Here is a 12913-nt window from a genome sequence, read left to right as displayed (position 1 = left end):
CATTGATTATTCCATTGATTATTATCGAAATGATCTTGAAGCTAGCTGCAATATTTTGGCATCCGAATTTTGATACACTGTAATTAGTAATCGGTTTTTATACATTGTATATTCTAGTAATATCAGCATTGGCATGACAATCTCATGATCCTCGTAGGTAGTCGTAAAATAAGCTCGTCTCTGCTCATTTTTAATTATTGAGACTCTAGTATATATTTCTGGCAATGATTCTAATCTGGGAATATATTCTTTCCTAACATCTTTATTCTCTACGAGGCACCGAAATAAAATACTGTTCCTAGCAGCTATATGAATTAGTTTCCTATCAATGAACAATATTTCCTGACTCGAGAATTCGTCCTTTGGCTTAATTCACATTTGCACCGACTTTTTTTAGGAATTCACTTCAGAATTCCGTCCTGCTCTATGAGAAAAATCGATTCAACTAAATGAAAGTGGACTAGTTTCCCAAAAAAATTTATATTGAGCGAACCTTTCATATAGATATAGCTACTGGAAATGCTACTTATTCTTATAGTTTTATTTTCGTTTTCATATCATAGTTACTGACTGCGTTATTACCAAGAATTGTGCTGTTATTGACGCTTTATGCTATTATATATTATATATTATATATTATATATTATATATTATATATTATATATTATATATTATATATTATATATTATATATTATTTAGTCGTCTAAATTAGATCATTAACTCTTTGCGGTCATATTAGTTGATGCAAACCAGCGAATAACAATACGTGAGATCGGTGAGAGGTTAAATTTATCAATATCAATTGTTTATGACCACTTGAAAGACCTGGTTTTATTCTCGAAGCTCTATATATGGATTCCCAATGTTTTCACGAAAAGAAATTTGTGTCGTTGCGTTGATGTCTGTGATTCGTTTCTCAAACGTCACGAAAAGGATCCATTTTTGAAGCGCATCATTACTGGGGACAAAAAATGGGTTGTATATAACAATGTCAAATGCAAGAGATCATGGAGCAAAATAGATGAACTGGCTCAAAGCATTTCCAAAGCCAATATCCATCAAAAAAGGTGATGTTGTTTGTTTAGTAGGATTTTACAGGAATCGTTTTTTTTTTGAGATCTTACCGGATAACACAACAATTAACACTTGGCATGCGGGTATACTTCGCCGCCAACTTAGGCAGCGGGCGTTTTTTCGTGAATCGCGCGGAAGTTTGTTTATTCAGAAATACCGCAGTAAATCGAAAACTACTTCGTTTTTATGAACGAAACTTTTTTTTATTTTACACTTAAATATATACTATATGATTATTTAACAAAAAATAAACGATATTTTTACGAAATCACAAAAATAAATGATTTTTAAAATTTTACAATGTATTCAAAAATATTTTTTCATGACAAGTACAAATAAAACTGATAACACGTTAAGAGTTCTTTACAGTATAGTACCGTTCAAAGCATTTTCCTCTGTGAAGAGGAACACGGCAGAAGCTACATATGAAACACGTTTCACTTCGCACTTTTTTGGCTGTGCACACGCGACATTGTCTTTGTGGATTTTTCTACTTCCCGTTACCAACAATTTTCTCCAATACGTGTTTGCGCATATCCATGGATAATTTTCCAGGAGGGTCACATTTTGATATTTGCTCTGGTTCTTCAGTGCTGATTTCAGGTAGTTCATCAGTAACCTAATGTCGTGCGATGTCATGCAAAAATTTCTTGTATCTTATTTTTTGCGTCTTTGTCGAATTGTATACTACATATGCATTGAAAAATGCACAATTCATCATGTACATAGCTAAGCGCTTTGTCCATATTACTGTTTTACGCAAAATACTATAGTAGGAAAAATACTGATTGGCCCGATCTACTCCTTTCATGTATTTCTGATTTCTTTCTTGGGTTGCCAAACTTTTACAAATATATCATTTTTTCTTAGAGATTGTTTCTCTTTTTTTCAAATTAGTTTTTTTCAGGCATTCTGGTAGACCTCTATTCTTCCTAATTGTTCCGCAAATTCGTATTTTTTTTTTGTAAAAGAGCTTCCGTGTTATCGACGCTGTTGTAATAATTATCCATATACAAATGGTGCCAGACATCATTATATGGCGAAACTACTCGATCAACCGTAATCCTTGAGCTGCATAAACTTTAAAATTGTAAATATAACCTGTGTCACTTTCAGACAATATTCGTATGAGTATGCCGTACTTTATAATTTTTCCAGCATTGTAAACTCTAGAAGACAATCGTACTCTCCAAGGTATTATGCCCTCATCTAACGATATTTGTTGTTTCGGTTTGTAAATGTTATTGAATTTTTCAACAAAATAATTTAGTATAGGCCTGACTTTGAATAATCGATCAGAATCGTCTGTGATGTCTTCATTGTTATTAAAATGCCAAGCCTTCCATATTTGGCGAAATTTATCCTTTGACATAGTTTTAAAAAAAAACAGTGTACTCGTGCAGATATCAGTTGACCAATAATCGTCTCGGGCGTCTTTACGAACTTGTCCCATGAAAATAATAAGCCCAAAAAATGTCTTCATCTACGGAATCACAATATCTCTCCATTTCATGCTTTAGGAAGATATTTTGAACTGATTCATATTTTGGAAATAATATCTGTTTGATTCCTCAACTAAATATGCAAAAAAGTCGTCGCCTATAAATAACTTCACTGCATCAGATATGGATTCAGGAATATTAGCCATGTTAGTTATCCCAGGTTGACCCAAAAACTCTTCAAGGTCTGGAGGATTATCAATCGATGACCATTCATCTGCTTATTCATCAGAAGTTCTTTCAGAACTATTAGAAATTCTTCTTCGAATGTACACTTGAGAACGTGGAATAATGTCTTCATCGACATTTTCTTCGATATCTTGACTTTCAGAATCACTATCATACGAAAATTTCGATAATCTGTTAGCGCATATTTCTTCATCACTATCTTTGTCACAACAGCTCATTTTATCAATTTTGTGATTAATAATAAAAAACCAAGCTAGGAATTCGATTGAAGACGAAATAACTCAAACAAAAGACCGAGTAACTCGACAATCATAACATGTGGGAATAAAAAATGCAAAGAGTTGCCTAACGACGCAAACAACACGCATATAATGTCACACATACCTATAATTATACGTATTTAGTAGATTTGTGATGGTTAGTGGGTATCCACCACAAATCTACTAAATACGTATTTTTACGTGACCCGTGCTCCAGTGACAGGCTGCAAAAAACGTAAAAATACATTGCCCGTATGCCAAGTTTTAATCAAATGGGGTTGTCAACCGGTCTGCTTTGATGCCGAACTACATTATGCCGATACTTTGCTACTATTTGTTTTATCAACTGCAAGTGAAATTTTGCAATAGAAATAACTTCTCTTCGGTTGTACTTATAAAGACAATATGAATTCTACTCACAAATGTCTAGGATGTCTAGCATGTGTAAATGTACAACAGGAAAAAAATTTGCGGTACCACTTCAACGATTTTCACGTTGTATTTTCAGTACTTATAACCCTATCGACTTTGTCTATTATGCTCATTGATTTATTGTAATCAGTAACACATACGGGCTTAGCAACATTCTCTAGTCTTCCACGTGTGACACGGCTGCAAAATCTGCTGTCTTTGTAATGATATATACTTCTTTTTTTCCTAACTATTTCATCGCTAACAAACTGTTTGATGAACGAAAGCATGCCTCTACTTTTTTCAGATGTTTTTCAAACTTCGGCATTCCTTGCCGTCTTTTACTAACAGTCCCGCACGCATTTGTACTATTATTATGCAAAAAATTAAATAATTCTGGACCTGAGTAAAAATTATCAAGATAGATTGTGTGACCGTTTCCTAAGAACGGTCGCAAAAGCGACAAAACTATCGTACCCGACTTACCGATCACCTGGTTACACTTTCAACAGTTGTTGACCGTCGGCAATAAACTATAACATCTTGTACATAATCCGTTTTGCAATCGCATAGCATAAAAGATTTGATACCAAATCTATTCCTTTTCGTAGGAATATACTGCCTGGATGACAAGCGGCCTTTGTACAACATAAGGCTTTCATCAATACAAAGATTTTGAAACGGATGGAATGTATCATTGAAGGATTTTCGAAACATATTGACTACATCTCTAATTTACGATCTAAACGATCGTCAGTGTGTCCAGAATCGTGCGTAAAGTAGATTCTGCTTAGTAATGAGAGTTACCGATCTCTCGTCATAATTTCAGCAAAAATGCTGGATCGTAAATATTTATCCTTCAACCAATACTCTTGTATTGTTAGCTTTTTGTTGCGTGTCATCAATAAAGATAACGCAAAAAAAACAGTAGAGTTCGTCTACTGTCGTCGGGGTGTCCAAATTGTTATTAGACTTCTGAGCCCGATAGTCGTTAGTTTCATCAGCAATATATTGAACGAGCTATTCAGAAAAAATTAATTCAAAATAGTCTGAAATAGATGACAATCTGGGAAATTTCTTCTTTATTCCTGAATTTCTCGTGGAAAATGTATGTATCTCGTGAGCGAGAATTTCGGACCCCTGCAGCCTCGTGCCTATAGTTATATCTAACATATAGGAGGTCTGACAGGGACTGAGCCTCATCCACCCTCCATTCCGAGAGGCGGATGCCGGACGCCGGCGTGCCCTACGTTAGGTCTATAACGCTCAACCCTTGTGGTCGAACGCACGTGAGACAGCAACCCGGCTCAGTAGATCCAGGTTCATTCTGTTGGCTCAGATGCAAAGCATCTCACCCCTACGGTTACTCCTGCATTCTGGGTCCCATCTGCTGAACCGGGCATTAAAACCGCCAGCCACCACCTCTAGGAGAGCGGGGAATGTTCCTGAGAGCTCTTCGAGCTCATCAAGCAGTCTACTGAACGTCATAATATTCTCGCTGGGAGGAAAGTAAACTGAAACTGCCAGCGAGTCCCCCTATTTAATGGCTACGTAAAAAAAATACCGACGCACTAGGCTACAGGGTCTTCTACTCTCGCCCACGAGCACCACGGAGAGTGAAGTCTCTCCTAGGGATGAGAACCACCTCTCATCCCCCGGAGGAATCCACCATGGTTCCGCAATGACCGCGAGCTCCAGTCTATCCTCGCGCATGCGCTGTGCCAGCAAGTCCTGTGCACGGCGCGCATGGTTTATATTTGTTTGTAGAACAGCAGAGGACATTGTCTATTGATCCTCCGCTGCATCTACCCTTATTGAGGAGCCCTGTACACTTTGTTCCACGTCCAAATCTTCGTGCACCTTTCTCTTCTGGGTCGCTTTTACATTATTCTTTCCATTTTTATCGGCGGTCTTATTCGATTCTTCTCTGATTATTGTTTTTTCCGGGCAGACATTTGGTGCCCTTACGAACACCTTGTGCACCCATTTCCTGGGGAGCACTACCGGGCACTCCCAAGAACCGGTACGGTGGCTAGTTGGCTTCCGGCCAGCATCTGTACAAACCGAATAAGCTGTCTTGCCCGTACATGTTTTGGCCAAGTGGCCTGGTTTGCCACAGACGTAACACAGGTCTGTCCTATGCTTCGCAGCCGGGCACTTTGCCGATATATGTTCTCGCGCAAGGGATCGATGACATCTGAGGGGGCGCTGTCTAAGTTCGTGCACCCTCACTGTCGTAAGCCCCACTTGTAGTTTGCCCCTCTTGCACAGGCGCCGAGACAGTGGCCTCGCCTAGTTTACCCCTACCGATCCTTATCTCTCCTATCTTAATAAGGCTGGGGTCTGTTTCAGATTTTAATTCCAGAAGCGGGTTCCTATTAATGGTCCAGTTAGCGTGCGCATCCAGGCCCACCAGTCTTATGGTGCTCATGCGCAGGGGGCGAGTAATTTTCGCTCCTGGGACGGCATTCCTGAAGGCCTCCGCCATCCGGTCAACCTTCTCGTTCGCACCTTTGCCTCGTATCTGCCAAATAAAGGCACCTGTGAGGCCTCTCTTACAGGGCATATTGGTGATCCACAGGTCCTTCAGGTTGACCGCGTTTGCCGCCCGGCCAAGTGCGTCCTTATAGGTCATCTCCTCGGCACAGGACAGGGAGAGAGACGCAACTTCTCTTTCTCTCTGCCTGTCCCTTTTTCTACGCTGCGCGCCACTCCTCTTTTTCTTTCCCTTCTTGGGGGCCACCTGTCCCCGCAAGGGTTGAGGGTCATTGCCTTCCTTTCTTAGTGCAGCTCGGGGAGGTGGGTTCGCCTCCCTCCTCTGGGCCCGTCTCTCCTTTCGGCCAAGTACCTGCACAAAGTCGCCCTGCGGGGTTAGTGTCCTAGCTACACTTACCTGATTCGCAGGAGGACGCGTGGATACAGCACGGACTGTAGGGCCTTTATGTGTCCCGCCCGCTCCATTGGCTGCTCCACTCGCTGTCTGCTGCCGTTGCTGCTGCTGCTGCTGCTGTTGTCGCAGCTGCTGCTCTCGCTGCTGCTGCTGTTGTTGTTGCGGCTGCTGTCGCAGCTGTTGCTGGTGTTGTTGCGGCTGCTGCGAATGTAGCTGGCTATAACGGAATGCCTCCGTCATCAGCTTGATCGATTCAATCAGCTGCTGAATCTCCGGAGTCGTTGATTCGCTCCTCGCAGCAACTGGTCTTGATTCCTTCGCCCTTTCCTTTTTAAGGCGAGCAAGTTCATCCGCCATCTCTTTGTTGCGCAGTTCCAAGGCCCTCAGTTCCGCCTTCAGCTGCACAATTGCATCTTGTGTAGACTGAGGGTCCCCATCTCCTGTTTGGAACCTGTCCAGTAGTGTCTTATGTATTTTCACTACGTAGCTATTGGAACTCTTCATCTTCCCAGAGACAGATCCCTTGATGTCCGCACTTCCTCCTCTCGTCGTCATTCTGTCTCGTGGCAATCTCCAATAGCCTGCAGGTCTCCACTTGAGGCAGCTGGGCCACTGCCGGGACTTCCATGTTCCACCCGGCCACGTCAACTCCTGTCTCCTCTTCTTCAGAGGAGTAGATCATAGGCTTCGCCCGTTTACTCCTCCTAAAGCTGATAGGAGACCTCAGTCCGGAAAGCCGCACCCTATGTACGGCCCTGGCAGCTTTTTGCCATTCTTCCAGATGTTCCTCTTCCGGTCTTGTGCTTTCTGGCATGTTAGATACACCGCAGGCCAGGTCGCCTACCTGTGGTGCCCTTCCTGACGCAGAGACCAGAGCTGGGGCCAGGTTGCCTACCCCGAGCTCCTGGCAGTCGTTGGTTGACGATGGAGGGTGGCCTGACCTATCACCACCTGACACCGCCGTGGCGTGGGTATCCCTCCCACGCCCGCTGATTACATTACCTAAACGATTCATCATTAGTATTTTTGGTTGGGAGCCAGGCTCCCCATTGGAAAGGAAAGGAAAGGAAGAATGCTAGAGAGAGAGAGAGAAAGAGTAGAAAAGATATGATAGAACAGCAAAAAGGGAGGAATAACCATACAAGAACATTCACACACCATTCATACCATCCCTTTTAGTCGCCTCTGGGAGTATTCTACTGCCGCCTACTTGCAGGGGGAGGTTCCCCCTACCCACAGGGGAAACCTTGACGCAATTCTAACGCAACCATCATGCAACCCTGATAGTTCCTGACTTAATTAATATGCTCGATTCTGGTGTTAAAAATAGATTGGCGTTCTGCTGATAGACTGGGAGTTCGTTATAGCACTCTTTTGATGGTCTTTTACTGGTACTCTTTTACTGGTACCGGAGTGCACCTGACGATGTAAATCACTTTTCCCGTTGTCACGGCCATGTAACCGGATCATTTCATCACGTACGCGAACTTATCCGGGCGCAATGTTGCCAGGGCCAAAGCGTTTTTTTTTAACACTTGTTATTCCAATTCGCACTTTTGTTTTATGATATCATTTTATAATACGGTCATCTGGTTTTTCATTGTCTTTTCTAAGAAAACAAATTTTAAGTTCACGTAAGCAAAACATCAAGTTCCTCAACTAAAAGTTTTATTTTTGAAGCAAATGTTCGGCCTTTACGTGCTTCCAATATAAACAATTTTGGATGTTCACTTTTTAATAATGTGTAACCGCATAAATAATTTCTAGCGCGAGCTTGACGTCCTGCGTAGTCAACATATAGAATGCTTCTGCCTTTCTTAAAACTGTCAATTTTGTCGCTAAGCCCTCATATAGCACATTGTAATGCTCGAAGTTGCAGGCTTAATCAGTTGTCCAGAATGCATTACCCTTCTCATCTGTGATACAAGTACCTTCCATGAAGGCGCATTTAGTTCCTTGTCGGAGAATTACGTCATTATCATTGATTTTTACCGTGCAAAGTATTCTTCTAGGTTGATCATCAAAGATTCTTGCATTACTATGTCGTCCAAAGTGCCATATGGGACGGCGTATTGCGTTCCAGTACAAATAAATCCGGCCAACCGTGAATATAGATCCGGCCAACGTAACACTTCGATGTTCTGTAGTGTACAACATTTAACCCCGATATTTGAAGTTTGGAAGCTATGCCTAAAATTGCTGTGTTAATCGCGGCTTTACACATTTCCCAGGACGTGTCCAACATATATGCTCTTTTCCCGTTGTGGACGCGGACACGTGTGATGCCATTCTGAAACATTATAACGTGCAGTCCAGTTCCACATGACATTGATGAACATGCGTGCATTCGTTAGCTGGAGTAGTTGTATATAAACCTACGTAGAATTCAGCATTTCGGTAGGGGCGTCACAATCCTTAGTGTCCAACAACGATAATATTGTAATATTGGTGATCCCTCCAAGAAGGCGGCACAGATTTTAACCATTAGTAGTATCGTTACTGCTAATATTTTTCCCACGTCTCTTAAACAGTTTAATTTCCAATATTTGTTTGACTTAGTTTCGATTTCCTTAATTTGTTACAATTAAATATCTTTCTTTTTCCATTAACTTGTAATTAAATATTGTTGTGGGGGGGTTAATGTTCTGATTACCAAATTTTAAGGTGGATTCCTTTAAATGAAATACTTCGTCCTTCACCTTTAATACTTGAGGATTTATTTTTTGATCCTAATATCATTTGATCGTTCCTTGGCCTTCACAATATTATGACGTGCCACCTATTGTGTATGATTAATTTTATTTATTAATTTAGTGTAGTATTGAAAATATGTCTATTCCAAATTCTCATCTAATGGTTGGTCTAACGCTGGTATTTTAGCTGACTTTTCGAGAACTAGTTCATTAGGTACGAAGCGAGTTTCCTCATGAGTACTGGTGTTATAATCATTTGTCCCAATCCTTTTCCTTCTTGACGAACGTTTTTAAATATTCCATCAGTACATGGTGAGACCTTCCTATCAACCTGTTAGACTGCGGATAAAACGCTGTATTCTTATATTGTTTTATTTTGAATTTTCGCGCATTTGCTTTTGTAAAAGAACTTAGAAAATTCGTATCTTTTTCTGTAATAATAGTGTGCGTTGCTCCGAATTTACAAATTAAGTCATTGACCATTATATTCGCTATGTCGATGGACGTGTTGTTACAGAGGGTTGCTGCGATGGAGAACTTTGTAAGTTGATCTTGGATGATCAGTATAAATTTATTTCCTTTTGGAGTTTGAAGGAGAGGACCGACAATATTCATTGCTACTATATCGAATGTAGCACCTGGTCTGTTATTATCATCGGGTGTTTGTTATTTATTCTAACCAATTTTGTGTAGTTAGCATTCTAAAGAATTTTGAATAAAAAGTTGTATTTGTTCTTTCATGTTTTTCCAATAATAATGTTGTCTTATTCTGTTGTAAGTTTTTGTTACCTCTTTATGTATATTCCTGATGCGTGATATTTTCGTATTAGATCCTCCTTCTTATGTTTCTCAGGTGTTTTTGTCAAATTTTTACAAATGCGAATCGTACAAGATTCTCCATTAAACATCTCTCCCAGTCCTTTTTTGATGTATTGCCATGGTACATTATCAACTTTGATTGTCTTTAAAATAGAAATCGTACAAAGATCCAGCTCTCGTGGTGCCAATAATAACGATACGAGTGCTGAATCTTGTATTTCATCACTTAACATTATGTTGGCCGTTTCCTTAAGGAGTAGAGATATTAATTTGTTCTTTCAGAAATTTGTTACTCTTGCAGGTCCCAGCGTTAGATCTTTATATTGAAGAAGCTTTCCGAGTTCAGCCAATTATTTAGATCCTTCATCATAAAGATTACAGCGCATAGTTGATGAAGATCGCTAAAGTGTCTTTTTGATCAAAATTTGATCGTGTGATTCTACCATATTCCTCGAATCCCTATATGTTTCCTCTGAATGAGGCGATATAATGTACGGACACGAGGCAGAATCAAACATACCTTCTGAGCTAGTATACGAATCGTCGTCTCTTTGATTGGGGCGGAGAGAGATATTGGAACAACCACCTGACGCCTCATGCAACACTTATTTCTTTTTTATCACCATTTACCTGGTTTATACAGATGTTTAATGGCGTCGAAATTCCTACTGGTGGTTCTTCTTTCAATTTTAATGTTTGATCATTTATCTTTGGTCTGATTGAATACAACGATTTGTCAGATGATGCTTCGTTCGATGGACGAATAGTTAAGATCTACATAGTTTCGGGAAGATTCCGAGATAGAGCATTCGCGTTTGTCTTAACAGTTCCCGATTAATAGATGTTATTGAAATTATATTGAGCTAATTTATGAGCCCATTTAGTTAGTCGAGAAGTTGGATCTTTAACTAACTTTAGCCCTACTAATCTCTCTCTCTCTCTCTCTCTCACTCTCTCTCCCTCTCTGTCTCTCTCGTTTTCGACGATCAAATGATTCCGTTATAAATAATTCTTTCTGTTCTAACGTCGATGATTTCGATCGTTACTAACCATTTTACACAACTATCACACCAAGTATCCATGTAAGAGTTTAGTTCCTCCTTTTTCCAAATGTTCTTTTTTGAAAATAATAAAATTTCCAAGCTAACCTAAAACTACGATAGAAGTAAACTAATAAGGAACCAACTAACTATGCAACAAAGTAACCATACAACTAAGCAAACGAATAACCAAAAGAACAAACAAGCAAGCAAGCAAACAAGTGAGCGAATAAGCAAGCAGCAGAAAGTAGTCGCGAGATCCAACCGATAATATTTCTTCATTGTTCCAGCGTAGTAGCGGTAGTGTTAATAAACCCAACTTACGAGTGTCCACGTTAAGATGAACGAGAAAACACAAAGTGTACGTGAATCTAAAGAAAAAGAAAGAAGGAGAGAGAGAGAGAGAGGGAGAGAGAGAGAATAAGAATGGAGTTAAAGAGCCGCACGTATTGTTTTAGTTGGTGCACAACGACAGAGACAAAAAAACAGAGTCAGAGAGGATGCGGGAGATAAAACTAAATTCCACGATGGTAAACATGCCGCTAGTAGAAACTTAGAAATAACTAGTTTTCGAATGATTGTACGTCGGCGCCGCATGCATAGAAAGAAAAGAAATAATGAAAATAGTAAAAATAAGAATTGCAAAAAAAATTGCACCAAAGAATAAGAGTGCAATATTTTTATTTCAAACAAGGAACAATTTCACTCAATAAATAACTATGTAACACTTCATCAAAACTATAGATCAAGAAGAAGGAAAAGAAGAAGAGAAAGGGAAGAGGTAATTGACAGTGACAATGACGATGGCGATAGCAGTAGTGGTGGCTTTGCTCGATAAAATAGAATAATTCAGTTAGAAAAAGAAGTTATGCTATTGAAGTTTAACAATGCCACATTTTGTAACCGAAGCTACAATGGCATCTTTCGCATTACTCACATTGCGGCCCATTGTACCGGCAAACAGTTGTTTCTCGTCCCATTGCATGCACTGTGAGCTAAGAGAGTGGATAAAGGTGGAAAGAGTGGATGAGTCGCAGAAGGAGAGAGAGATAGATAAATACATTTTTTTATACTTTAGGACTTTCGATCCCTAAGAGCATACGACTAGTAATACAAAGATTTTAGTCCTAAATAAATTCTTCCAATATTTGTTTACGCAGTGCGTTTATTGAATTATTCGGTGAAATTACCTACTACTTCTAGAGACTACAGCAGTATAGATATCTATATGGAAAAATGTTATCATTTTCGTTTTATTTGTTCTGAATTTATTTATCAAAATGAAGGATAAAAATGATAAGGAGATAATAATTAAATCGTCAAGGGTAAATATTAATCAAAATTAAAAAAAAAATCAGTCGAGTTATCGATATATATATATATATATATATATATTTATATCGGATCATCGACGGCGGACGGAAGGGTACAAGTGTCCCTTCTCTGCACGAAATCGATAGTAGCACCAGTTAAAGCCTTAACCATGCCGAGACTCGAGTTGAGCGCCGTGCTTTTACTCGTACGATTACACAAAGTAGTGCAAAAGGCGTTGCCAATCATGCACATTACAAAAAGTATCTTCTGGTCGGACTTGATTGACACTTCTCCTCATGTGCTTAAAGGTCTGTCCTGGATTAACACTTCTCCTTATGTGCTTAAAGTTCTGTCCTGGATTGACACTTCTCCTCATATGCTTAAAACCATAGTGACGAACAGATTTGCAGAAATTAAAGGCATAAAAGTGGCGCCAAGTGGGTCTATACAGCGCAGACAGCAAGGACGAGATGGGGGATATATTTCCGTGCAAATCGACTGCCATTGCTGGTCCGGTGCAAAACGTGCATCTAAAATCGCTCTCGTAATTGCGCCCATGCTACGCAATACAAAACAAATAGTATTATTTCATTGTTTGGACATTAAAAGAAATGATAAGATTAAAAGGAATTACCGCTTTCAATCAGGAAGAATAGAAGAAAGATTACAATTTTTTATCATGAGTACCTTCTGCCTGAAATCGTTTATTCCTGTAAAGCTCGT

General features: G+C 39.7%; 1 long non-coding RNA gene across 1 annotated transcript in view; it reads left to right on the top strand.

Annotated features, from left to right (window-relative positions):
• The window catches only part of LOC124429691, a 53312-nt gene that overhangs the window by 33063 nt on the left and 7336 nt on the right, over positions 1 to 12913 (top strand). The window lies entirely within an intron of this gene.

Source organism: Vespa crabro, chromosome 16, assembly GCF_910589235.1.
Source record: "Vespa crabro chromosome 16, iyVesCrab1.2, whole genome shotgun sequence".
In the NCBI taxonomy this organism is placed as follows: domain Eukaryota; kingdom Metazoa; phylum Arthropoda; class Insecta; order Hymenoptera; family Vespidae; genus Vespa; species Vespa crabro.
The sequence above is the reverse complement of the archived record's forward strand: the minus strand, read 5'-3'. Positions and strand labels throughout refer to the sequence as shown.